This window comes from Lycium barbarum, chromosome 1 (assembly GCF_019175385.1).
Source record: "Lycium barbarum isolate Lr01 chromosome 1, ASM1917538v2, whole genome shotgun sequence".
Classification (NCBI taxonomy): domain Eukaryota; kingdom Viridiplantae; phylum Streptophyta; class Magnoliopsida; order Solanales; family Solanaceae; genus Lycium; species Lycium barbarum.
In genome coordinates this window covers 126,921,597-126,936,119 of record NC_083337.1, presented here as the reverse complement: position 1 = coordinate 126,936,119, position 14,523 = coordinate 126,921,597, and the positions used below count along the sequence as shown (strand labels likewise).

At 36.3% G+C, this 14,523-nt stretch overlaps 2 long non-coding RNA genes across 2 annotated transcripts; one reads left to right on the top strand and one right to left on the bottom strand.

Moving 5' to 3' along the window:
• Nucleotides 1–4,362: 4,362 nt before the first annotated feature.
• LOC132637625 (uncharacterized) lies at nucleotides 4,363–10,047 on the top strand. The gene is made up of 2 exons (XR_009581572.1): nucleotides 4,363–5,103; nucleotides 9,522–10,047. It is a non-coding gene; the product is annotated as an uncharacterized LOC132637625 (long non-coding RNA).
• A 1,353-nt stretch (nucleotides 10,048–11,400) lies between these two features.
• LOC132637627 (uncharacterized) lies at nucleotides 11,401–13,864 on the bottom strand. The gene is made up of 2 exons (XR_009581573.1): nucleotides 13,744–13,864; nucleotides 11,401–12,085 (listed from the first exon to the last, which is right to left on the bottom strand). It is a non-coding gene; the product is annotated as an uncharacterized LOC132637627 (long non-coding RNA).
• Between the last annotated feature and the right edge of the window lie 659 nt (nucleotides 13,865–14,523).

Genomic DNA, 14,523 nt, shown 5'->3' with positions numbered 1-14,523 from the left:
CTCACCTGCTTTTCTTTTATGCAAGCATCACGCACCTTGTGATCTTTAAACTTGACATTTGGCAGCCCACAGACCAGGTCCTTCGCAACAAGCTTGTTCAGCAGAGAGAAACTTGCATGTCCTAATCACCTATTCCACAACTCAACATCCTCATGTATAGCACTAAGGCATGTCAAGTAACCACCATTTAATGAATCAAAGTATGCAACATAGATGTTCTTGAATCTTTTTGCTATTAGCACCACTTCACCAGATTTGAGATTGGTGACAGTGCAAGAACAAGACAAGAACTTCACTTCATTCCCCTTATCACAGATTTGGGACACACTTAACAAACTATACTTCAAGCCATTTACATAATAGACATTTTCAATCGCATGGGAGAGTGTCTTACCAATTTTGTCAATGCTAAGAATATATCCTTTCTTGCCATTTTCAAAAGACATACTCCTACCTTAGAATGCCTTGAGTGAGAGGAATTATACATTCTTCCAGTCATATGCTTCGACCAGCCACTATCCATGTACCATTTTTGACTGCCTCCTCTCACCTCAGCCTGCAAACAGAGTTACTTGTTAGATTTAGGAACCCAAACCAGCTTAGGTCCCTTATACTGATAGAACAGGCGAATTAAGCTTCTTTTTGCCCATGCAGGCAACACATTCTTCTTCATTCGGGGACCAAGTCCCCCGACCTTAGACTTCTTTTCAGCAAAATTCTTGTTTTTCTGCAAGGACTGAAATTTGGCTTTACATGTATCCTTGTAGTGGCCAGTTTGGCCACAATGAGTGCACAACCAAGTCACAGTAATATACTTGTTATGGGGATTGTAGGGGGCTTTGGCCTTTTGAAAACTAATACCTTGCCTTCCACCCTTACTCTGTACATAGCAGCAACCACATCAGAGGACCAGGTCCAATGAAGTGACTTGTCAAGATCAATTTTAACCCTTTTCAGATCCTCTTGAAGTTGCTTATTCTTCTCTAGCTCAACAATGAGACTTATTTTGGTTTTCTTAAGCTCATTTTCAAGCTCAAGGTAAGTCTCACTGTCCACTTGTTTTCCTTTAGATGGAGTGTTCACCTATTTTTCCATTTGGCTTTGTAACAGAGAGTTGTCTCTAGTTACTTCCTCAACTTGCTCCTTTTAATATACAATAGTGACTACCAAATCATCCCTTACTTGTTCTAATTCATCAATTTCTTCACTTAGAGCATTTTTCTCATTAATAAGGCTATGATAGGCATCAATCAACACATTTGCTAAAGGTATCAATTTTTTTTTAGAGAAACTTTTCAGATTTTTCTTAACGTCAAAAAAGTTTACCTCATCTTTATCATTGTCATCATCATCTTCAGATTTGGCCATGAGTGCAAAAATTGACTCATTTTCTGAACATCCATCATCAATAGCCAGCATGGATGTATTACTTGCATCATCTCCATCTTCAGATTCACTGCAAGAATTTCCCCAAGCAGCCAGAGCCTGCTTTACCAAGTTGTCAGCAACTTCCTTCTTGTTGAACTTCTTGTCAGGGACCTGGTTCCTCTTTGCTGCCTTATCAGCATTTTTGTAATAACCCTGCTTGTGAAGAGGACACTTTTTGATGAAGTTTCCAGGCTTCCCACACTTGTGACAGTAATCATTTCCTTTGAAGTTCCTGCTGGAGCTTCCTCTCTTTGGGACCCCGCCATTTCTTCGAATCATCTTGTGAAATCTTCAAGTGAGGTACGCCATCTCAGATTCATTACTGCTTGTGTCACTTTTAGCAGCTTTCAGAACCAGGCTCTTCTCCTTCTTTGGCTCTCTTCTTTCAATATCCTTCTTTCTCTTCATCTCATACATCTTAAGGTTACCAATAAACTCGTCAATAGTCAGTGTCTATAGGTCCTTGGCTTCAATGATGTTAATCACTTTGCTTTCCCAAAAACCTGATAGAACATAGAGTATTTTCTAGACTACCATGTTAGTTGGAATAATTTATCCAAGAGAGTGAAGCTCATTGATTATGGAGGTGAAACGAGTGTGCATATCGTGAATGGACTCATCTTCTTTCATTTTAAAAAACTCATACTCAGTGGTAAGCAGATCTAGTTTGGACTACTTTATCTGAGTAGAACCTTCATGGGCTATTAGAAGAGCTTCCCATATCTCCTTAGCAGATCCATAAGATGAAACACAATTGTATTCATTTGGCCCAATACCACAAATCAAGATCTTCTTTGCCTTGTAGTTCTTCTTTACAAATTTCCTGTCAGTTTCAAAGTATTCTTTTCTTGTTTTTGGAACTGACTTTGAGGACTCCGAATCAGTCTTCATAGGGATAAAAGGACCATCACAGATGATGTCCCAAAGCTTTAAGTCCTCAGCCATGATATAATCATGCATCCTAGTCTTCATACTTTCCATTAAACCTTGAGGGTCTTGTAGTTGATTGTCCTTCCTAGAGGTTTGGTGGAGTAGGCATGATGAAGATTCTTTGGTGGAGCAGGCATGATGAAGATCCTTTCTAAGTGTTAACCTTTTAGAAAGAACCTGCGCTGATACCAATTGATAGAAACTAATAGTCTACCAAACAGTATAGGGAACCAAGTTCTCTACCTGTTCCCTTAAGTAAACAAAACAGAAAGTAAATGAGACAAGATATTTACGTGAAAAACTCCTTGCTTAAGGGATTAAAAACCATGACCCACCGGAGTAGGGTTTCAACTTCACTAACTGAGCAACTTTCAGATTACAACCTTTGCAACCTAGAAATTAAAACTCTTAATCTCATCCCTTAAAATAACTCTATTGTAAGCTACAACCCTTGACTAACTCTAGCCAAGTAACTAACTACCTTTGACTAACTCTAGCTAAGAAAACTATTGCCCTTGACTAACTCTAGCCAAGACAACAAAATAAAAAAGGTTGAAAAACTTCCTACAATGACACTTTTTGAAAGTAGTGTAGGATTACAAATGAACAACGAAATGTCAAAAGACTTAACGAACCTAGGAATTAAGACATTTTCAGTTGTTAGGATCTGGTCCTTGAGTTTGATGAAACTTTTTGTTCTTGAGAGCACCTAAAGAGCAATGACGGCTACACTTGAGAGAATATAAATTTTTGATTTTGCAAGTGATAGGTTAAGCATTGTAACATGTTGTATATATATTGAGGAGCATGTGAGAAGCATGTGACCACGGATAGAGACATTTCATCTTTTGGTATTGGCCTTTGGCTGCAGGCTTGGCCTCTAGCAAACTACAGTTGTGCTGCTGTGGTTCTTCCAGTCGGCACAGTAACAGTATCGCAACTTTACAGCTGTAGCGCGTTGACTGTACGACACTCAGGGGACCTGATCGAGTACCTGATCCCTCAAGTGTTTCTCAAATCATCAAAACACAAAATGGCATATGTTGACACCTAATTTTTGACCTCCCCTAATATATTTTAACTACTCAGAGTCCCCGGGTAATAAATGAATGAGCTGAGCATTTCTAAGGACTTAAATAATTTTTTATAAATCTTCTAGGTTAATATTTCTTCCCTTAAATTGATAAAAGAGATTTTCCTACATCATAAATTCATTTAGAAATTAATAAGTATTTTTTATAACTATTCTTATGAGGTTTTATTAGAAAAGAAGGAAAAAGAAGAAGGATTTTTATTTAGTTAGTTATTTTAAAACTGTTAAGTCTTTTGCAAATACTTCATTTTTTAATATTTGTAAAAGTCTGAGCAATTTGAATAATTTGGATAATTTAGGCTGTTTTCACCCTTTAAATTTCTATTTTTTTTTATATAATCTATAGGATTTATAAAAAAAATAGGCAATCGCCCGTAAATATTTTAATTAAGTCAATTAATTAATTATGTAGTGATTACTGCAAATTGATCTTTTACAAATATATTTTCTTATTAAATTAGCCAAATCATGGTTATTTTGAAAAATAGGTCTATTAATGTTTTGTTTTATAAACCAGTTTAATTTGCATATTTATTATTGCTAATTATATAGTTTAATGTCTTAATTATACTAGTCAATCCGTTAAAGGCCATTTTTAGGCCCATATATGATTTTGGCCGACTTTCTTTAACTATTTTAATAAAATAATTGCAGCTTAATTTTTTATATGATTAATACTTTTTCAGTTTATGTTTTTCTAAATTACTTGTTTTATATATGCACGCGTATACATCAAGTATACATATACATATATATATACACAAGGTATATGCATATATACACTTGATATATACAAGAGGCCCAATTTTATTAAGTCACAGATTTGGACCGAGTCCAGCCCAACCAGGCTGTTACCCGGCCCAAAGTCTCTTAATCAAAAAATATCAGACCCCCGCCCCTCATTTTCTTTTCCTTTACCCTACCCCGCTTCCTCCTCTCTCTCTCTTACCATTCTCAGCAAACCCTAGCCGCCGCCCTTGAATCCTTACCTCTCTCATGCCAAAAATGGCGCGTGTACAGGTCTGGACTAACATGCGCAGTGTATACGCCTATAATGGTGAAATTTCAACGTTTACTCGATTTTTTATGCTTTGCTTTACCTGAATATGGTAAAATCTTCCCCTTTATCATTATTTTCCAATTTTTTGTCGAAATCATCTTTGTTTGCTGCTTTTACAATTTATTTTGATGGTATTTTGTGATTGGTCCATTTTCATTAGGCCAGATCGACCCAAGAGGGCCAGATCTGGCCGTATATTCACTTGTGTCGATCTAAACCGTTGGTCTGATGTTTAATATTTGTCCCACACTGGTGTTTGTTGGCTTTGTTCTAAACTTCGGGGTTCTATAAATAGAACCCCAGTCTTTGCACAAGGAAGGATCTGGTTTTTGGAGAAAAAATCGAAAACTGAAAAAATAGTAAGGAAAAGAGTTAAAAGTAGAGTTTTAGAAAAGGGAATTGAAAAAACTTAGATTTTTTCAGAAGACTTTCCAGTAAAAATAATTTTAGAAACCTAAACAAAAAGGGTTAGGTTCTAGTTGAAATATTTGGTTCTCATTTGCCTTATTTTTCTTTGTGTGTGGCTAAGTCTGTTGATTTGGAAGCACAGGGGCTCTCAAATCCATTCTTCCCTTGGCTGCGCGTGTAAAAGGTAAACCTCAATTTTGTTTGTTTCATTTTTTTAGTTTAGCATTTAGTAATCTGCTTATGTTGCTTAGTTTTGAATGTGTTTTGTAGATTAGATATGGTTATTTGTCTCTGTCTTGTTGGGAATGTGTTTAAAGTATGATTTTCTAGATAAACAATAGAAAAGCTGAGAAAAGATAAATAGAAATGCCATGATTAGAGTTCTTGAAAAGAGAAGGATGGCATGAACTGTCTTGGCCTTGTCTTTGTTTATAAAATCCTGAGACATTGTGAAGTTGTAAGTGAGGTGCTAGGCATATCCCTTTCCATTTTCCTTTGCCTTTCTTTTGAATTATTATTGGTTTACTGAGCATGATAGAACAAAGGCGAATGATCTAAGTTTAATTCTGAAAAGGAGATAGGGGAGGTGAGACGGCTCATTTGTGGCACAGTGTGACATGATTTAAATTGATAATAATGTGTGTTTGTGATTACCATCAAGCATAACCATTTTCTAGTCCATCATGAAGCACTCTATTTGTGAAGTAAAATTTATTGGCAAAAAAGCTTAGTTAGATTGTTGGAATTCGACCAATGCTTTCTAGATATGATATGTGATGTTTCTTTTTCCTTTTTCTGAGATTTAATGAATGAAGTAAGTTTCAGCTAGGAACATGCATCTGTTGTATTAAATCTTTAAGTATGATGGTCAGGTGACTTATTGCTCCTTTCCTTTAAAATAATCCTACACTTAAAATAAAGTCGAACAAGACCAGTCTATTTTTGTTTGTTGCCTGATAAGGGAACAAAGGGTGAAATAGGATCATGCCCTTTAGGTTTTTGGTTGCTTGTTTGTCCATGATTATGACTGTGCTGGTATTATCACCTAGAGTAGGCTGTGTGTGATCAATTGTGATTTGTGATATGTGTGTGCTGAGTGTCCATGATCCATGGCAGAAGTCCAAGAAGTTATTGAGAACATGATGCTTAAAATGTCAATCCTGTTTCCCTTGGTCTGCTCAAAGTTGTTTTATCTTGTGTGACCTTGTCTGCTTGTGCACATGGCATTTCATAACTTGACTCAATAGTTTATGTCACATGCTCACATCTAGTAGTAATTTATCTGCCTAAATATGTGGAACTTGATAAGAAAGTAAGAGCAACAGGAGAAATAATGGAATCATAGGGTCATGTCCTCTTCTAAAACTGACTAAGATTGTTTAAATTGCTAAATGGCTAATGAATTAACTGCCAACTTCACCATCTAGTCAGGCTAAAGCTAAGAAGGGTATAGAACAAAGAATGGAATGAGGATAATGTTAAAAGGAGGTCTGCTTCTCTTATTTGTGACTCCTTGCTGACACAGCTTTATTGATTGGCTTTACTTGAAGAATGAAGTAATAATGCATGGAAAGTAGAGGATTGATATCTTGCTTTTGAATCTATGATTATTTTCACCCACATGTGAGTCTAAATTTGGTAAAAGGTCATGAATGCCAGATTTGTGAGTCTGAGATATTGAAAGAAAAAAAAAGGGAAAAGCGGCAATTTTTTTTTTTTGATTTGCTCAAGTTCTGAACAACCTAGACTAAACTTTACTCTCTAAAATGACTGTCCTCTTTGATCTTCTATGAGTGTAAGGCAACTGGTATAGTAGTGATGATCATTTGTTTGTAATCGTCTAGGCACAAAAAGGTAGATACAGATGGAAAGGAAGTTTCATGATAACAATCTAAGTAAGAGGAGTGTGAAGAAATGAAATAGGGGTAAATAGTCTTCAAGAATGAAAAAGGGGGAAACAATCTGACTGTTTGACTTGTGAACTGCCTAATGTTATTTAATCTGTGCTTGAAAGAAAAGTAATAAAAGGACATGACTGCATGATATAAGGCTGGAAGCCACTTAACTAGACAGGGAAGGTCTTTTAAAGACACCTTAGGAGAGAATTGAGAAAGGGTCAATCATTTGCTTGACCCATAGTACCTTTTCTCCCAAATAAGAGGCTGTCATGGCCTCCCTCTCAAGTTATGGGGTGTAGCCTCTCAGCCCTTACACTTAGAGATCATCTTGTCACATTGTTGAAATTGCTGAATCTAAGACTGGCCTGCTTTGTCTGTTATGTCTGCCTCATCATTCCTTAAGGGGGATATTTAGGCTAGTTGGGATTTGTAGGTAAAATTGGAAAAGAAGTTTCTTTTGTTTTGAATATTGCTTGTCTTGACAAATAAAAAGTGGAGGAATCCTTCCCCTTTGTGAAAAGAATGTAGTGGCACATAACAGCTTTAGCAAATCAGGCTTGTAATTTGGATGTTATGTGTATCTTGTGTGAATTTGTAATTATAACCTGTTGTTTTGAAAGTAATTTGTTCCATCCCCTTTCACCTTAAGCCTCAATAAATGATTTTTGAAGGGTAAGAAGGCCCATAGTGCCATAGTGATCAGGGCAGCAGGGTAGGTTAAGGGAGAGGGGTTTATTTGGCCTTCTTATATATATGATTCTCTGAAATTCCAGACCATGCTTTCTTTCTATCTTGTTTTTTTTTCTTTTCTGAATTGAGTCACTTGGACCTTGATGCAAAGAATCATGTAATAGATGAAGTTAGGCTCATTCTAGATATGTTAAAATGAAGTTGTTTTCCTCCTGTGCATGTAAAGTTGGGAATCTGTGAAACTTAGTCAATTTTTTAAAGGAAGGTAAAGGTTAAGAATCCTGTCATAGCCAAGTGCATCTCTTAAGTCAACTGAAATTTCTCTGCCAATAAGTTAATGTCAAGAGAAGTACTAGGACAATTTAAAAAATGAAGAACATATGCATTTTGAGACTGTCACCTGTATACTTGTTCATGCCATTTAAAATAAGGGTGACTGATTAGACTTAGAATTCATGTAACCTATATAAAAATTCAGTGGTTTAAAAGGGCCTGGACAGTTGGTTCTACAGATGTTTCCAGCTTGGTCTCCAGTGTTGCATTTGACTTGCATTATGTTCTGTGAAAATGTGTACTAATGGAAGATTCTAGGTTGTGCTTGCTTGGTTTTGATTAAGCTATAGTTGTCGAGGCTGTAATGTACTCCTATCAACTTATCTTGTTTTCCATGAGAGAGATCACTCAGAGTTTGGAATATGTAATCTTGAGGACAATCAAGTATTCATTTGAAGTGTCCATGAACCATTAGAAGCCATTTAGGAGTTAGGCTTATACAGTTGTAGGCACACCTTATATATATTGAATTTATTATGATAACACTATATTTAGAGGAGAATTCCCCTTTGAGTTCTTACATGCTTTACCACATCTGCCTGATCCCATGTTGCTAGGAGCTATATGTGATTAATTTGTTGTGATTTGTTTGGATAAGCCAGGTTTGGACTGTGCTATGCTCATAGAAATTACTTATGTCTCATGCCTCAATTATGTTTTCTCTTCACTGGTCTCAGTTATGTTCTTAGGATAATAGTTATTCTATACATATGGATATTAGGTATATTTCCTTTTGCCCTAAGGCCACGTGGTGGTGCATGTGAAGTTGTGTTCTCTTGGGTTATGGTTTGAGATGCATGTTAGGTAAAGAGGGGTCTAGTTTCAACCCTCCCCGGATGACCAGCCATGCCGGAGGTTCATGAAACCTCTTGGAACTTGTGCGGCATTCGGATAAAGGGGGGGGGGGATGACTTGACTTTCCACCACCTAATTTGGGTTGTTTTTGAGTTTGGAAGCATAGAACACATGTGCTTCACATGGTCCTTTGGGTAAGTGGGATATATTGTGTATACATACGTTGTACGTTCACATATAGAGCAGGACTTGTAGAGCAATGGCATACTTTGCATATATGTATATATATATATATTATATGTGTGACAAGGACAGAAAAATATAAACTAACCGGGGTCCTTTGTTTTTTCCTCCTCCTCCACTGCATGGCCACTCGGGCGGAGGTCCAGCCACCTTGTTGGGCTAAAAGCCCAATAAGGAATACGTCTTTCAAAACATCTTTGAGTCAAGAAGAAAGGGAAACTAATATATTGAAGGCCCAATCATGGGTAAAAATGATACGAAGGCCCAGCCATGGGTAAAAATGGTTGGGGTTTGGTACACCCCATTTTGTTTATTTCCATAATATTGCTGCATATATTTTCTTCTTGTATTTTGATTGCTTGTAAACCCACAGAATTATTGGAACATTAAATTGCTGATGTTGGCCATGCTGACTACTTGGATAGGATATCATAGGTCCGGAAAATATGTTGACCATGAGATATGAAATGTTAGAACACGCTACATAGAGAAACCATAAAAGATTTTTGCACATCCGTCTTTTGATCTGCATTAAGATTATCAACTACATTTTTGAAGATCACCCTTATCCAATGTTATATTCTCTACTTTAACACCGAAGTAAATCATTTTAAAACTAGATTTTAACTATTTTCTGCTGCAGTAAAGAGTATGAAGATCAATCCATGAAGGCCAAATCAAGGTTTAGTGTCTCTCTGAGAAGTCTTCAACAACCAATGTCTTTAAAAGACATAGCAAGGACTTGGGATGTTGCACTCACGAGGTAATTTGTGAGTATGCACAGCAAAGTGGTGGAGGAACCTTCAGCTCAAAGTATGGGTCTTGGGAGAATTGTTTGAGTGCAGCATGATCAAACACCAATTGATGATCCAAGTTATGAGATTGTCTTGATCCGCCCTTTGACTGCTCTCTCCTTTTTAGTGGTGGTGACTGCACATTTCTCGGCATCTTGAATTGGAATGCGGAACACTGTTTGTATATGCTGGACATTGAGTTGCTTCTAATCAAGTGTATAGCCCTTTGAGCTGTTTGTCCTTTAGCTAAAATGACAATTCTGTACAGTGTTTTTTGAACTTAGTGAAATTAGATGGTTTAAAATTGTAATGTCTGATGGCTTGTCAATTAGGGAGGGTAGTTTAGACCCCATTAAAAGTATCATTTGCACCATATGACCTTTCTTTGAGCCCACTCATTAAACTCTGTTCGCGTTAGCCTAGTGGATTACCTTGCCCAAATAGTGTAAAAATGTTACATTATTAGTGCACAGATGTTAAACTCAAATGAAAAAAGAATACAGGTCAAGTAGTATGTTCTAACCATTTAAGTACATTCCTCTCTCTCTCTCATTTCCTTGGCATGTATAATACAGGGAATGAGTAGCCTAATTTTGACCATAAATCATACTTCGTACGCTATTATACATGCACATGCGTAAACGTTTGTCAAGTGGAAGCAACCCTATAGTTCTCGCTATAGTCAATTGTGTATACATCGTCCCAATCCCAATTTGCATTTCTGTCGAGAAAGTTTGTAGATGGGCTAGAGGTTGATGTTTTTGGAATAGTTTTCTCTATGAACTCTTCTCGAATTCCCCATATACGGCCATAGTACCTCTGCGCATTTTTTCATAGCTGGTCTTGCCGGTCTGGAAGATGCAAGGCATTGTCTAGCTAGTTTGAGTACTTTTCAACAACCTCAGTCAATTGATGCTGGGCTTCGTCGCAATCTTGGATCCATTGCTATTACAGTATCCCCCATGTTTTAGTATACTCATCGGCTGCATTGGAAGATAATTGTCATTAGCTACTAACATAAAAAAGATCTAGGATACCTTTTCTCATAATTTCATTGTAGAAATAGATTGTATGTACAGACTATTATGTCCAACTTAATTAAATCCGAGAGAAAAAAAAGAAAGAAAGCACTATAGTAATGGTTGTTTCCTAAGAGAAAAATGATTAAGGTACACTTAATTGCATTGATGTAGGATCTACAGATTACAAAGCCATGTGCCAGCATTTGACACTAATTTCAATGGCAATTTTTGATTCACGAAGAGATATTAAAAAAAAAATTAGACAGAAATATTGTTTTTGAAGAACAGCTTTAAGTCTCCAATGAAATATGCATTTTACAGCACTAACAGACATGGGCGGAGGCGAGGAGCTAGGGTACCGGAAGCGGGTTCATCTGAACCTTCGTTGTCAAAAAATTACATTGTATATAGTAGGTGATGAACCCCATAGCTTCTTCGTATGTTTATTTTTTTAGATTTTGAATCTTCTTTAGTGATAATTTTGGCTCCGTCACTGATAACAAATGATTGACATCCAATACACAGATGACAAGGACCAGTTTATCTCTAAAGTGAAGAAGTGCTAAACAACATTTAGTCTCAAGCATGACAAGGACCAGCTTATATTTTTAGCCTCATTTAGTATGAAGCCATGCTGTGAGTGCCTGGTGCCTTGACTCGTTAGAGATAAGAAGGGTCGAGGGGCAGAAATGTATTGTTCACAAGGAATTCTAAGGTTTGCATCACATTTGAGCACGATCAAAACAGTAACAACATGCCACAAATAATTTCTTGAAACTAAACAGTAGACATCTAATTCTCCAAGGACCAATAGTCCAATGAAAGCTCAACAATCATCTTCATCGCTACTGTCATCAACATCATGGCTATCTTCAGAAGTCGCGCTACTACTTGAAGCTAATGGAATAACTGATTGCTGACGAGCTATTGCAGACTCAGCAGCAGCAACAGCCTCAGAGGAATAAAGCTCTGCAACACCCAAGATTAAATTTTCTATGTATTCTGAATCCTCCCCACTGAGTTCTTCTATATCATTTAGGATTTTCCTTTGCATCAACCTCTAGCTTTTTATTCGCTTCTGATAGCTCTCCCAGGAAATTCTTGACCTTGTCTAGAACTTGGCTCTGGGAAGTTGAAGAGATATCAGGCTTCTTGACAATTGGATTAAGTTTGGAAATTTGTGACCCGAGATCAGTACTCCCTCCGTTGCAGAACAAAAGTTTTGATTCCAAGGAAGAGGAAGAGTTTTTTCTTTCTGCCTCCAAGTCCAATAGAACACTGCATGTGGACTTCATTTGAAGATTTTCTCTTGGAATTAAACACAAGTTGTGGATAGGAACAACTCTCTTAACCAGGACCAAGTAATACCAAAGCTGCTAGTTAAAGATTTTCTGCATGGAAATATTGGATTTAGTATTTTAAGGGGTTGGATTGGAAACATTTCAATATCACATTATCAGAGTGTATATGATGATATATACATTGAAAAGGGAAACACAAGCGGCCCCCTTTAAAAGTTATTCTTCAAGAAAGGTCTCATCAAATTAAAATTCTTGCATGCTTGTTCAAAAGTTTTCTTAAATCTTACCAAAACCACATGGATTATAGATTAATCTTTTTTGTTTAGATCATTGGAACATAGAGTCATAATTACCTTAGATAATCTGCACGACACACACCAACCATTGAGAAAACTAGCATACCTGAAGAAAAAGAGACCCCTGCTGCAATATACCATACACTTCCTATTTCTTGGTTTAGGTTTTTCCCTCAAGGACTGAGAGGACAGTGATAGTGTTCGAGGGGTCAGAAGGGAAGGAGCAAAACTGGCAAGTTGAGAAAATTGCCGAAAATGATATTTTGGTAAATGGAAAACACGTAATTGGTAGGCCATCTTGTTGTAATAATCCAATGTGATTTTGATGACATTGTCCCAAATAATTTGTATTTTCATAGGAATCTAACAATATTAAGGTAGATTCAACACTCAAACGACTAAGCAGTCTAAAGGCAAAAGATTCAAAACTGTGAGGCATCAAGGTGTATTTAACCCAAAGATGAAACTAAACCGAACCTTCACTTATGGCTTCAACTCATGAAGACAACAAAAAAACGTAGCTCGTAGCTTCTGCCAAAGGATTCATACTAATCTCACGAGAGCAATGAAATCTAGAACCTCTTAACAGAAGACAATCTGCTAAGGACATATCAAACTACAGAGGGCTTCAGTTCCACTTCATCAAAGTGGTTAACTTGGAAGAAAAAATCTTTTTGACTTTCATTTTAAATTAATTTTCCTCCAGATTCAATACTACATTATCAGTGTTCCAGGAAATGATGTCACATGTCACAACATAGAAATTACTATAGGTTTTTTTGGTGTTTCAAAGACACTAATCAGTTGACTGTTCTATACTAGTACTTCTATATTTTCTAACATAGGACACAACAAAAGTGGTGGGAAATTAAAATTATACCACCTCTTCCAAAGTGTCTGAACCTGAATTTTGATTTCAAAATTAATTGCACCAACAACAATCTCCTTGGCATTAAAGTTCCAAAAACATGAGCTAAACTTCTAGGGCTGAATTCTACCATCTTATACAATACGTTGGACAAAGAAAGACCTGCATCTTTTGCTTTACTAAAACTTCAAGGCTTCCAATATTCTCTAGTTACAATTACTCCATCCGTCCAATTTTACTTGTAATGTACTGACTTGACACACCTCTTAAGGAGCCATGGAATGACAATTTTATTATATCACCCCTAATTATTACTAAGTCAATCAAGCATACTTTAAAAGAAACTACCGCTTTTATTTCAAAGAAACTAGACGACCATTATGCATCCCTTAACTTATTTCAATTTCAAGAGAATAATGTACATAAACTCTACTGATTAAGGCAGCAGTAATATTTCAACTTGGGTACGAACACACACATTTACTGTTCATCCGATCAATTAAAACGAGAGAGCAAAGGTATAGAGAGAGATTCTTATAGTTAATTAGGATAAGGGAAGCTGCCAGTTTTCTCCAGGGACTTACATAAATGTTATCCTCAGAGGTATGAGAGACGTGTGAAGAGAGTAGGGAAAATTTGACAAAAGACCTGTCTAGCTTTCGAGTTAAAACTGCACCCTTTCTTTTTCGGCCTTTTATTTATGTATTTTATTAATACTACCTAGTATGTTGAAATATTAAAGAGGTTCGTAGTGAAATTGGAATCAAATTAAAATTACGAAAAAAAGTTGAAGATATTTAGAGCCCGTTTGGCTTAGTTTGTCTGGCCAGCTTATAAGCTATTTTATGCTTAAAATAAGCCAAAAAAAAAAAGTTGGAATAACCCAACATATTTTTTTAGCTTATAAGCTGGCTAAGCCAAACGGACCCTTAGAAACTCTTTAATCTTCCTCAATCTTGACATATTTCCTCTCGAGTCGCAATTGTTCTTTCCCCTCTCAGTGGATATTCTTTTTTCATCGGAGAATTCTCCTTTCTAGTCAGTCCTAGTAGCCCGAGCTCCAGCCTCGTCATAGTTTGTACCAATTCTTACCATCACACTTCTCAAATAACTACTTTCTCTGTTCGAGATTCAACAAGTATATTTTTTATCGTAACTTTTTTATATATCTTTAAATATTTTGTATTATTAATTATTGTGACTTATAATATTTTTTATGCAGTTTTCAAATATACAATTTTATTTCATGCCCGAATTCACAATTAAAATTAAATTATTTGACTCTCGAAATCCCAATTGTGCCACATAAATTGAAACGGAGGACGTAATAAACTTGATTTTTTTTTTTTTTAGTTTTTTTTCTT